The 11,790-nt window shown below is 41.2% G+C and overlaps 1 long non-coding RNA gene across 1 annotated transcript in view; it reads left to right on the top strand.

Moving 5' to 3' along the window:
* The first annotated feature begins 656 nt into the window (after window positions 1–656).
* The window catches only part of LOC133274562 (uncharacterized), a 275,687-nt gene continuing 264,553 nt past the window's right edge, over window positions 657–11,790 (top strand). The window contains exon 1 of the long non-coding RNA XR_009745182.1: window positions 657–1,106. This is a non-coding gene — a long non-coding RNA (uncharacterized LOC133274562). The remainder of the gene's footprint in view (window positions 1,107–11,790) is intronic.

The following is an 11,790-nucleotide window of genomic DNA, read 5'->3' as shown; positions in this document are numbered from 1 at the left end:
CGGCTCTAGTATACAGGAGAGCCATGGGCTGCTTTCACCTTACACGCACAAACCAAGTCTTCGTGGAACAGCTTCAACAACTTACCTTTCCAGAAAAATCAGGGTCTTCTTCTCATGGATAAAGCCCCCACTCCCCCCCCCCCCCAAAAAAAAAAAAATCAATAGACAACTAAGAAACAACTTTTCTCCTGATGACAAAGGTAAATTCTATTGTTTTTTTAATTCTTTTCAGACAAAATACTTTACTTTATTTCTAAACCAAACAGCTCAATAGCCCTTTGTCTTAGGCTTATAGAATCATGGAATCACAGAAGAGTTGGGGTTGGAAAGGACCTTAAGATCATCTAGTTCCACCTCCCCTGCCATGGGCAGGGACACCTCACACTAAACCATCTCACCCAAGGCTCTGCCCAACCTGGCCTTGAACACAGCCAGGGATGGAGGATTCACAACTTCCCTGGGCAACCCATTCCAGTGCCTCACCACCCTAACAGGAAAGAATTTCTTCCTTTTATCAAATCTAAACTTCCCCTGTTTAAGTTTGTACCCATTACCCCTTGTCCTATCACTACAGTCCCTAATGAAGTGTCCCTCCCCAGCATCCCTATAGGCCCCCTTCAGATACTGGAAGGCTGCTATGAGGTCTGCGTCTCCAGGCTGAACAGCCCCAACTTTCTCAGCCTATCTTCATGCGGGAGGTGCTCCAGTCCCCTGATCATCCTCATGGCCCTCCTCCGGACTTGTTCCAACAGTTCCATGTCCTTTTTATGTTGAGGACACCAGAACTGCACACAATACTCCAAGTAAGGTCTCATGAGAGCAGAGTAGAGGGGCAGGATCACCTCCTTCGACCTGCTGGTCACGCTCCTTTTGATGCAGCCCAGGATACGGTTGGCTTTCTGGGCTGCAAGCGCACACTGCCAGCTCATGTTCATTTTCTCATCAACCAGCACCCCCAAGTCCTTCTCCACAGGGCTGCTCTGAATCTCTTCTCTGCCCAGCCTGTAGCTGTGCCTGGGATTGCTCCAACCCAGGTGTAGGACCTTGAACTTGTCATGGTTAAACTTCATGAGGTTGGCATCAGCCCACCTCACAAGCGTGTCAAGGTCCCTCTGGATGGCATTCCTTCCCTCCAGGGAACCAACCAGACCACACAGCTTGGTGTCATCAGCAAACTTGCTGAGGGCGCACTCAATCCCACTGTCTATGTTAGCCATGAAGATGTTAAACAATACCGGTCCCAGCACCGATCCCTGAGGGACACCACTCGTTACTGGTCTCCAGCCGGACATTGAGCCATTGACCACAACTCTTTGGGTGCGGCCATCCAGGCAGTTCTTTATCCACCGAGTGGTCCATCCATCAAATTGATGTCTCTCCAATTTAGAGACAAGGAAGTCGTGTGGGACAGTGTCGAACGCTTTGCACAAATCAAGGTAGATGATGTCAACTGCTCTACCCCTGTCCATCAGTTCTGTAGCCCCATCATAGAAGGCCACCAAATTGGTCAGGCAGGATTTCCCCTTAGTGAAGCCATGCTGGCTGTCACCAAGCACCTGGTTGATTTTCATGTGCCTTAGCATGCCTTCCAGGAGAATCTGCTCCAAGACTTTGCCAGGCACAGAGGTGAGACTGACTGGTCTGTAATTCCCCAGGTCATCCATTTTCCCCTTCTTGAAAATGGGGGTTATATTTCCCTTTTTCCAGTCATTGGGAACTTCACCTGACTGCCACGTTTTTTTAAATATGATGGACAGTGGCTTAGCAACTTCACCAGGAGCTTTGGCCTTGGACACAGGTGCAGGAGGCAGCTGTGCAACAGAACATATAATTTTCATCACAGAGTACCTTCAGATGTTGTCTCCAACTCAGAACAGTTTTCAGGGCAGCTGCATTCACTGCTGTGTTCTGCAAAGGCTTCCCACTCCCACAACAGTCATTGACATTGTAACAGCACAACGCTATACCCAGCAAGGAGAATGACAAACAAATGTAGTCCCAGATGAAACACGAAGAATTAATTAAACGTGTATAAAAATAATTACATGCTGCATAAAGACACATGAAAACTGACATTCTACAGATGACTCATACTTCCCTGCTTCTTTCCAGTGTTCCTTTGAAGCCTGCTCTTAGTCATGTTGATGAGAATGTATTTGCTCATAGATCCATGCTGCCTTCATTAAAATCACTTGCTCTGATCCCAAATCCCCTTCACCACCAGCATGGCTACATCTGCTGTGATGGAGCACGTAAGATCTCAGGACTGTCTCCCTAGATCTGCCTGTGTCTTCCAGAGCTTTTCCAATCCCCTAAAACAAACAACAGCTCAAAAAGTATACAGAATCACAATTAGACAGATTTATAGGGCAGCAGCTTCTTTACCCACTGCTGCAAGCATTTGATTAGATTAGCTGTGACCTTGTAAGTATGAAATCAGCTTGATCACCAACACTGGTGCTGTAAGTGACGACTAACAGTGCAGGAAGAATGGGTTATCAACAGATAATAAGCCAAAGTGGTTTCTTTCTTTCTAAGAAGTTTTATCAAAAAACCACAGAGGCCTCTTTGTAGGATATACTCACACTCCCACTCCTCAGCTCTTTCTTTATTTACCAAAGCATGTAAAGAAGGAATTTCACACAGTCCTTGCAATGCAGCACTCATTATAGCTACAGATCCATGCATATACTGCTCTTCCTTTGGGAATCATAGAATTTCACCCAGAGGCTCTGATGGCTACACTTCAGTCCAAGAAACCCTGGTAGTTTAAACCAACCTGCAAAGAGCCCTTTCTCTAGCTGCCCTGGTACTAGTTCTCCCTCACTAGCTGTTCTTTGTTCCCAGGCAGAAAAGATTTGCTGAGGGGTAGCTATACAATCACTACAGAGCGTGGTTTTTTTTTCTGGCAAGCTTTAAATAAGGGAAGAAGCAAGGCTGGTAGAAAGTGCAAGGTATGACAGGTATGCAGCAGAAAGCACCCCACAGCTGTTTGGCTGTAGGAAATGATGACGCTCAACAGCTGGTGCTATTGGGGGTTGAAATGGGTTCAGAAGTATAAATAAGGCCCTGGGCAAGAAAGACGTTTTCAGTTTAAATCTGAGAGCCACAAAGCAGAGAGATCTAGCAGTACAAAGCAGGACTGCTTAGCAGCGATGTTTTGTAAGGAAGTGACAGGGCTGATGTTACGAGCCAGGAAAATAGGAGAAGGGAATTGCAGAAAGGAGGAAAGTGACTGAGAGGGAAATGAATGAGTGCTCTGGGACATTTATTCCCTTCTTCCATTTGAGAGAAATACTTCAAGCACTAATAACCTCCCTGAAAAGTGAATTGGACTGAATGCGTCAGTGTGGCTGCAGGATGCTGCACTGCTCCAGTGAAGCACTTAAGCATATACTTACTTTCAAGCTTATGGGCAGCCCAGAAAGACAACAGGACCACACACTTTCTTGGAGAGAAATGCAAATATAAATGCCCTGCTGGATTCAGACCTGGGAGCGAGACTGTAACTTCAGCTCTAGTCATGCAACATCTGTAGGGGCTGGACTGACAGCTGGGATACACCACCCTCCATATATGTGAATGTAATGAAAAAAAATCTTATCAAAGAAAAGCCACTGAACTGAACTAATATATTGAATTTTTATGTAATAGAGTTTTATTTTCCAAAATAGTTTTCAAAGAGCCCCTGGATATGTGCTGCACATCCTTCTGCTTCTGCCAATCCTTAGGAAATCATGGTTTCTCAAAAGCGCTTATTGCTTACTGGGATCTATACATTTTGTTCTGTGTAGCTTTGATTGATGCAAACTGACATACATTTTATTTTTACAACTGGACTATTTAATTTCTTTTAAAACCACTTCTTGGCAATGACATTGACAATACTATCATGTAGGCCTTGGTGAATAAAAAGTGCACAGAAAGAAGAAATGTCATTGGAAGGAAGAATATCCATCCTCTGTACAGGGGACAGGGACTATAAATAAAAACTTACTGATCTGAAAGGATATTGGAAAGTACCAGTCAGACTTTTACTGTTAGCCGCACTTCAATACATCCTTCTGCAAACCCAGCATGGGCTGATGGAGAAACACTCTGCATGCTTATTGATTTCTTTATTTAGTTTCCAGGCAGTGGAATTGAAGTGCAAGGATCATTGGGTTTGGGCTTTTTGTTATATGCTGTGAAGAAAAAGAGTTTTATGAATTTTTTTTATCTATATCTCATTTGGTAATTGCAGAGCTGTTTCTGAACCAGAACAATTACCTGGATCCCCTCTTTTCAAAGGAAGCAAATTGTGGTATTTTAATAACATGGGATTTTAATCCTCTTCAGGTTTTGTGGCATCAAAGCCTACTTTTGCTACTGATTTTTTTTGAACCCTTTGTTTTCAGTACAAGCAACAATATTTGAATCAATTTAAATTACTAACCTCTTCTATTATGATTATTATTTTTTAATTCCATTATGCAGTTGAGATAATGGGAGTATTTCAGCAATTGCATGAAGAATTTGAGTACTCCAGGCACTGTGAATGAAGCGTGCTACTGTGTATTCTTACATGCCATGAAAGTGCTTACAAGTCACGTAAGAATCATGTAAGTGGCTCTAAAAAGCTGAGCTGGACTTACAAATTATCCCTAATTATCTGAGAACTGAAAACCAAGCAGCTCTGGTACCTGTGAGTGATAGATAAGCTCCATGGAAGCATGAGGCAACCAGCAACTGCAGCAAGACTTTGATGCTGAACAAAAGCCTTTCAAATCCCAGAGACACCCCAGCCGTGGTCCCCTGATGCTCTGCCACTTGCCATAGTCGCTCTCATCGCAACAAAGCCAGCTGAGCATGAAACTCAATTAGGATGGGAAAAATGTTCATGCTCCCCAAACACCCCCCGAGAGCGTGAGGGACAACGGGGCCAACAGCCAGGCATGGGGGAGAGGCAGCTCTGTGCTCATAGGCTCTGTATAACTCTGTAGATTTTCTATAGTGTGTCAACAATAAGCAAAGATCTCACAGTCTCACGCTTTCCACTTCCATTTAGTGCTCCCAGACTCACGGGAGAAGCAATCTGATTCACAAGACTTATGTGGTGAGGTGTGCCCTCAGTTTACAAAAGATTTATGAGTAACTAAAAACCCCACAAAACACAAAAATAAAAACCTGAATAAACTAAAAGGCATTAATTGCTGAACACTCCTGAATACTCTGCTGATTCGCACAACAAATTTTATAAGGCAGGTCTCAGCCTCCTGGCCGGTGCTCTCTCTTGCTGACCAGTTTTGTTTGTCACGGGACAGCATCCCTAGGGTGAACCAGTGCCAGGGGAGGCAGGGCTGAGGGCTCTGTCTGCCTAGGCACAGGATCTGCTTTGGACTCTGTATGTAGGGGATGGCCACCTCAGGGAGGAAACCATGAAGCTGGAGTTAAAGTGCAAGAGTTGTGGGGTTTGTTGCTGTCCCTGAAAGGTACCATCTACCTTTGTGAAAGTAAGTGGAGAAATGGGAAACCATAACTGAAGAAATTTAAGAGCGTTAGGGGTCTCTATTTGATACCTTCTACCACATACAGAAGGACTACTGATGCTTGAAAGAGTTGGTCTGAACATTGTAATCCAGGTAGCTTTCAATAAGAGCGTGATAACTCAACAAAAAGATTGCTTGTTTGTCTTTTTTTTCTTTTCTCCACAGAATTTCTTTGATGCTAATGAAAATTCATTCAGGCAAGGTATTACAGCTCTTTGGAACAGAGTTTTGATTTTACTCTGAAACAACTTTTTAGCCTGAAATGCATTTTCTTTTAAAAAAATTAAAACAATTAAAATAAAACATGTTTAAAATGTATAAAACCAAATTGTGATAAGCAATTGTTTCTAAATGACTTTCTGTGACAATATTTGAATTTGCTGAGGGTTTTGCTTTGGCGCAGGCCAAAAACCATTTCAAAGAATGACAAATACTCAGTGGGTAGAAGAAGCATCTCTGATGACGGGAAGTCACAGCAGAGGGAGGAGAGCCTCAGGTTTGGGTGTTTTAACACCCAAACACAACAGCAAGGATTCTCTGTTGTGGCAGTGTTTGGCTATTGCCTCTTTAATAGCTCTGATGTTATCTGACATCTTTGCACCATAGAACCAGGGACATTGATAATAGTGATATTTCAAATTTTAGAAAGTTAATTGCCTAGCTATAATTGCCTTTCACCAAGTATAAAGGGTACCAGGCACTTGGTCTGTCAGAGTGCACTAAGGGCTCTTGCCCCACAACAGAAGGTCAGCCAGAAGCTGAGCACTGTCTGTGATCATCAGATTTTTTTGTGGTGCTCTGTAAGTTGCAAAGGTAGATGCACTGCTTCAAGGAGTTTGGCAGCTGAGCTCCTTTTTATAAAATTGGAAGAACCTAATCATGCAGGACTGTTGTACTCAGCACAGCATCAGGGTCACCTGGGGCTGGCCATATGAACAAGCTCAAGAAATAAGCCTACCTGTTTTGTGTAAATGGCCATATACTTTGCACCTAAATGTGCAATGTGGTTTGTATAATTGCATGTTGCTCTAAGGCTGTGATTATTTTTCTCTGCTTAATCTTTAAAAGCGGAGGTCAGTATTTACTAGAAAGTCTTACAAAGCTTAAACAGCTGCAAAGGAGGCAAAATCCATTTGCTAATGTTTGCACAGCTCAGTGAAACTGTACATAAATATTATTATACAATCAAATAGAAATGTGATTAAGCCATTAATGAATTGGTGTATTGGCTGATGGTGAATAATATAAAGGAAAATGGAAAACATCCAGCACTGAGATTTTTTTCCAAGCAGTTTAGGGAAATGCTGAAATGCTTAGTTTCTGATGGAAGGTGTAGGTGAATATTTTGCCATTGTCTTGATTCTTCCATTGGTTATATTAGGTAGGTTTTAGTGTCATTCTCATCAATCACAGTCTCAAACAGTTCAGCTGAAAATAAGGTCAATGAGGCAAAGAGAAATAGCTCGTTGTACAGGAAACTTTTTGTTTTTCCCTGTCTGATTAATTGTATTGCTGCTGTAGCTGAATTGTCAGCTAACTGTCAGCTAATGCCCCAAATCTGCAAATACATACTTATATACATATTAACTGTGAAGTTAATATATTAAGTTAGTTAATATATATAGTTAGTTAGTTAGTTAATATATATAATATATTAATATATATAGTTAATATATATAGTTAATATATTAAGTTAGTTAATATATATAATATATATTCACATTAATATGTGAAGTTCACATATTAACTGTGAAGTTAATATACATAACTTAGCCCCATAGTCTGAGTTATGTCCATGCATAGTCTTAGCACAGTGAGCACCTAAATTATGGCCTGGTGTGTATTATGCAACATCAACAGGGGTGTAATAATGATACTTATGTGGTCTTACTTTTGAGTTCAGATCTTCTAAAAATGTTTATGTCTGACATTGCTTTCTTTTAGCTAATGAAAACATTTCATATGTTTCTCTGTTTGCTGACATCTGTTTGAAAATGCGCAGCTATAAATGATGAAACATTGTCCCACAAAATTCATTTAAACTCCAGAAATAATGGAGCTTAAATCTATCATATTATTATAAAAATACTGCTAACGATGTGCACTGGATGCAAAGAAAACCACTGACTATCTTTTCCTGCCAGAAATAGCAAATTACTAAAAATTGACAATATCTTCTTCCTTTGTTCCTTATGCATCCAATGTCAGCATTTTTGTATTAGCCAGTGTTACTACAAAAATAGGAATAATATCTGCAAAACAAAATTTGAATTGATTGGTGAGGGAAAAAAAGCAACACATTAAAATTTGAAAACATGTAGTAAATTTTAATCCATATCTTATATTGACAAAGCCAGAGTTATTTATAAAGCCTTTCCCGTTAAATCTGCAGGAACTAAAGGTAAGAAATCACTCCCCTGCTACACAAACATTTTATTACATTTACCCACCAGCGATATCAATCCACCATAATACTGTTGCTCCTCCAGAAGGCAAGTATTGTGAAAGGCAGCCAATCTCCTCTGCACTAACTGGCTCACCATGGCTCCCATTTGGTGTCCCTTGCTAATGCTAGTCCATTAACACTTTGCTGCCAGAGACTGATCATGACTGAGACTTCTTATCCTGAGACCTTCATGATATCAGGCCTGATTAAGATATCAGGGCCTTCAATCTCTTGCTGAAGATTTGGCTCCAGGAGGCATTTGAGCATAACAAAGTCTCAGCATCATAAAACAAGCCTGCCTGTGTCAAACTGGTGACTGAGCCTGTAGATAACCCAGAGGCCACATAATACACTTGTATTTTCCAGGCTATGTGGGGTGACGGGAGGGAAAAGGGTCCCCATCAACACTCCAGGCAAGTGACCTGGTCATTGCCAGCAAGAAGTAATTGCTCCTGCTGCTATCTCTGCCTTGCAAAAGCCCAAAGCTGTTTTTTTTTTTCCACCCAGGAGGAAGGAAGCTCTGCAGCTGCCACAAGAGAGTCAGGAGTGGTGCATGGACCATCTTAAGTTGAATCTGTCCTGATTGCAGAAGAAGAATGAGCATAGCTAAGTACTTTCTGTGGACAAGGAAGGATGTCCTTTCACTCTACAGAGTTTGACTTTGGATCTAGGCTTTGATGCAAAATCCTGATGTAGGGGCCAAACCCGCCTCACAGTCATGGATACTCTGTTAGTGAGACACTGCACATGGAAGACTGCGTGCCATGCACATGGCACTGCACAGGATGAGTAGGTACCTTTCTAGGTAACAGCTACATTATGCAAAGTTGGAAACAGTTGAGTGCTTTAGATCTTACAAATTGCCTTTCACCATCTGAGTCCCCAGGTGAAATGCCAATAAGCAAACCTAATGCTTAAGACAAGAGTCTTACTGGATACCAGATGGTTCATATGTAGATGCATGTTCACATGTGGATGCATGTGGGGTTTCAGGCTGTTGTGGAGATTTCCATGCTGAACAGGTTTTGTTCTTCTTGGATATGTAGTGGGGAAGGAAAGCTACAGTGAATTTGTAAGACCCTTTGGGAAGAGACTCCAAAATGCACAGCCAGGCACAGAAGCAGCACAGGTTCTGGGGGGTACCTGCTGGAAATAAAGATGAAGAGCTTTTCTTGCATTCTTGTTCAAAGACGACAAAGCCTTCCAGTGCTTACACACATGTGCAGTGTGGTACTGTGCTGCCAAGAAGTACTCTTGGGAAGCAAGCCAGAATCACTGAGAGGCCTGGTCAGTGTTTTCTTTGGAAGGCTGCTGCTGGAAAATGCTGTTGAAACAATTTCAATGAGGTTCTTTCTTTCAATTAGACATATTTCTTCCAGAAACTTTCCAAGGAAAAATATTTTTTATCCAAAATACTCTGTTTTAGCCAGAAACAAAGTTCTTCAGCTAAACCACAACTATTCAATTAGTAAATTCTGCACTGCTGCCTCCATGAAGCTTTAGTTCATTTACTTTCTATCCCTGTTTCCCTCTCTGGGCCAAGTTCTTTGCTTATGCCACCATGCACTCTGAAATGTCAATTCTCACTCAGAAACAGTGAGACCTCTTGACATGGATGAGACCTCGGGGGATTTGAGGTGAGCTCCTGGACATAGATTAGATGGAAATATAAGACTCCTGGACTTGAGCAATGCTTCATACTAAAGTTTCATCACAATGTAACTGAAGATTTTTGGTAACTGGATGTCTACTGAATCAGTGACCTGTGGGCCAGGGAGAGATGGGTCTGGGAATTCAGTCAGCAAAGTATCCCCTACACTATCAGACAATAATATGAAGATGATTACCGACTGTCCTTAAAATAATAAAACTCTGCCCTGTAGTAGACTTTTACACCACAATAACCCAAACCAGCAGCTTCCAGAAACTCTCAGGCTGGGTATGTGTAAAAACTCTCCCAAGTTGCAGAGATGCAAAAAGAAGGAGTCAAAGGTACATTATTGAAAAGAGTGTCCTGTCAGTCAGCACACAGGAAGATATATTCCTGTATGAAGACATGATTCCTGAGATGATGAATTTTCAGTGGCAGTTGTAGGAACCAGAGATGAGGGATAGCCTATCTTTCTTCTTTCTCCTCACTTTGTTGTGTACACAGCATGGTTTTATCACCATCTTTCTTGAAAGTCTTCTGCACCCATCAGACAACACTAGTTGGGAGAATCTCACCTTCCTGTCTCATCAGGAAAATATTTTTCATTCCTGTACACAAACTATCAAACTACATAAGATAATTTAAAAATGCAATCGTATTCTTAGTTGGCAGAAGGAAAAGGTGATGTTCTCATATCTTATTAAGATATTGTATATTAATTGCCTTCTACTCAAGTGCAAACATGAAGTTCCTGTTGCTAATGGAATAATATCTTAGTTTTAAAAATATACTTTGGAAACTATTTGTATTAACTACAAGCCAAAAATAAGAGTACCGGACTTTTCCTTGCCAAAGCATATTTACCATTCAGTACCTGTAATGAGACTTTTATTCAACTATTTATACTGCACTTACTGACTATAAGGTATCCACGGTATATGTTATTTAACTGAATATTTCTTATAGGTACATGATGAAAATTGCTCACATAAAAAAAGCATGATGGTAATTTGGCTCCAGCAGGCATTCAGATGAAAGCAGGCCTGTGTGTGGCTACCTGGGTAGGCATGCCTTCAGATCTTTGTATAAGACATTTCCCTTCAAAAGTCAGTCTTGAAAACATACTTTTCCCATATCAGTGTTTATGAATACCAAATAAAAGGTAAAGAAATTTTCCTCGAAGGGAACTCTTCATTTTTATTTAAATGAATACTTAATCTACTTAAGAAGTACTTGTCCCAGGACATTTCTAGGTCCATCTGTGAACAGAAACATGTAAAATTAAAATATTAATTATTAAAACTTTTTATGGAACAGGATAAACCTTTTCTCCTTTTTCAGGGCGTAATAAAAGCCCTGTGGCAAAGCACAGAGCACACAGCTGCTTCTGGCACAGAGCCGTAGGCATGGGGACACACTGCTTATGCTAAGACTAACAGGCGAAGTACAAAGTACAGAACACTTGTAGCTGGAAACTCTTCCCCTAATTGGTCTTCTGTTGGGAAAGACACAGTAAAAACAGAGTCTTAGGCTTTTTGATCCATCAGTTCAGCTTAAACACATTTGGGCTATCTGCTGGGCCTGTCTTGGTGAAGATGCTGGTTCATGTCTGAAGAAGTACAACTGTGATGAACAGCAGAAGTTGCTACTTTAAGGGTAAGGAGTGTAGTATGTTGTTTTACAATGCAGAGTTATAATTTTTAATATTAAGAGAAATACTTAATGAAATTTTATTCCTTAAGCATCTTCATGCCCACAAGAAGATGACAGGTATTATTTCATGCAGAGAGAGAAAGAAATATCAGGCATCAGGCATCTCTTGACTCAGACACTGCTCTTTCCCAGGCTTTACCTCTAGAAGATGGGTATGAGCCTCAGGCTGATTGCTTCTGTGTTTGCTGGAGAAGGAGAGGTTCAAGAGAAACATCTGCAGGGAAGATCCTGCCAGCATGAGAGGCAGGCTGGAGTTAGCTGCCTGGAGTATGTGCAGGTGTGCTCTGGGACAAGACCACCAGTGCCATTGCAATGGTCTGCAATCAGCAGTAGTATAACCAGAAGATAAAACATGGAGGCAAATATATTTTAGGTTTTGTTTTTGTTTGGTTTTTGCTGTTTTTTTTTTTTATTCAGTATGACCAAAAGCAGACTTTGCTAATTCCTTAGAA

This window comes from Pezoporus flaviventris, unplaced genomic scaffold (genome assembly GCF_033815535.1).
Source record: "Pezoporus flaviventris isolate CSIRO_AGI_PZ_B2104156 unplaced genomic scaffold, CSIRO_AGI_Pfla_v1 ptg000036l, whole genome shotgun sequence".
NCBI lineage: Eukaryota > Metazoa > Chordata > Aves > Psittaciformes > Psittacidae > Pezoporus > Pezoporus flaviventris.
This window is presented reverse-complemented; position numbering and strand designations above follow the sequence as displayed.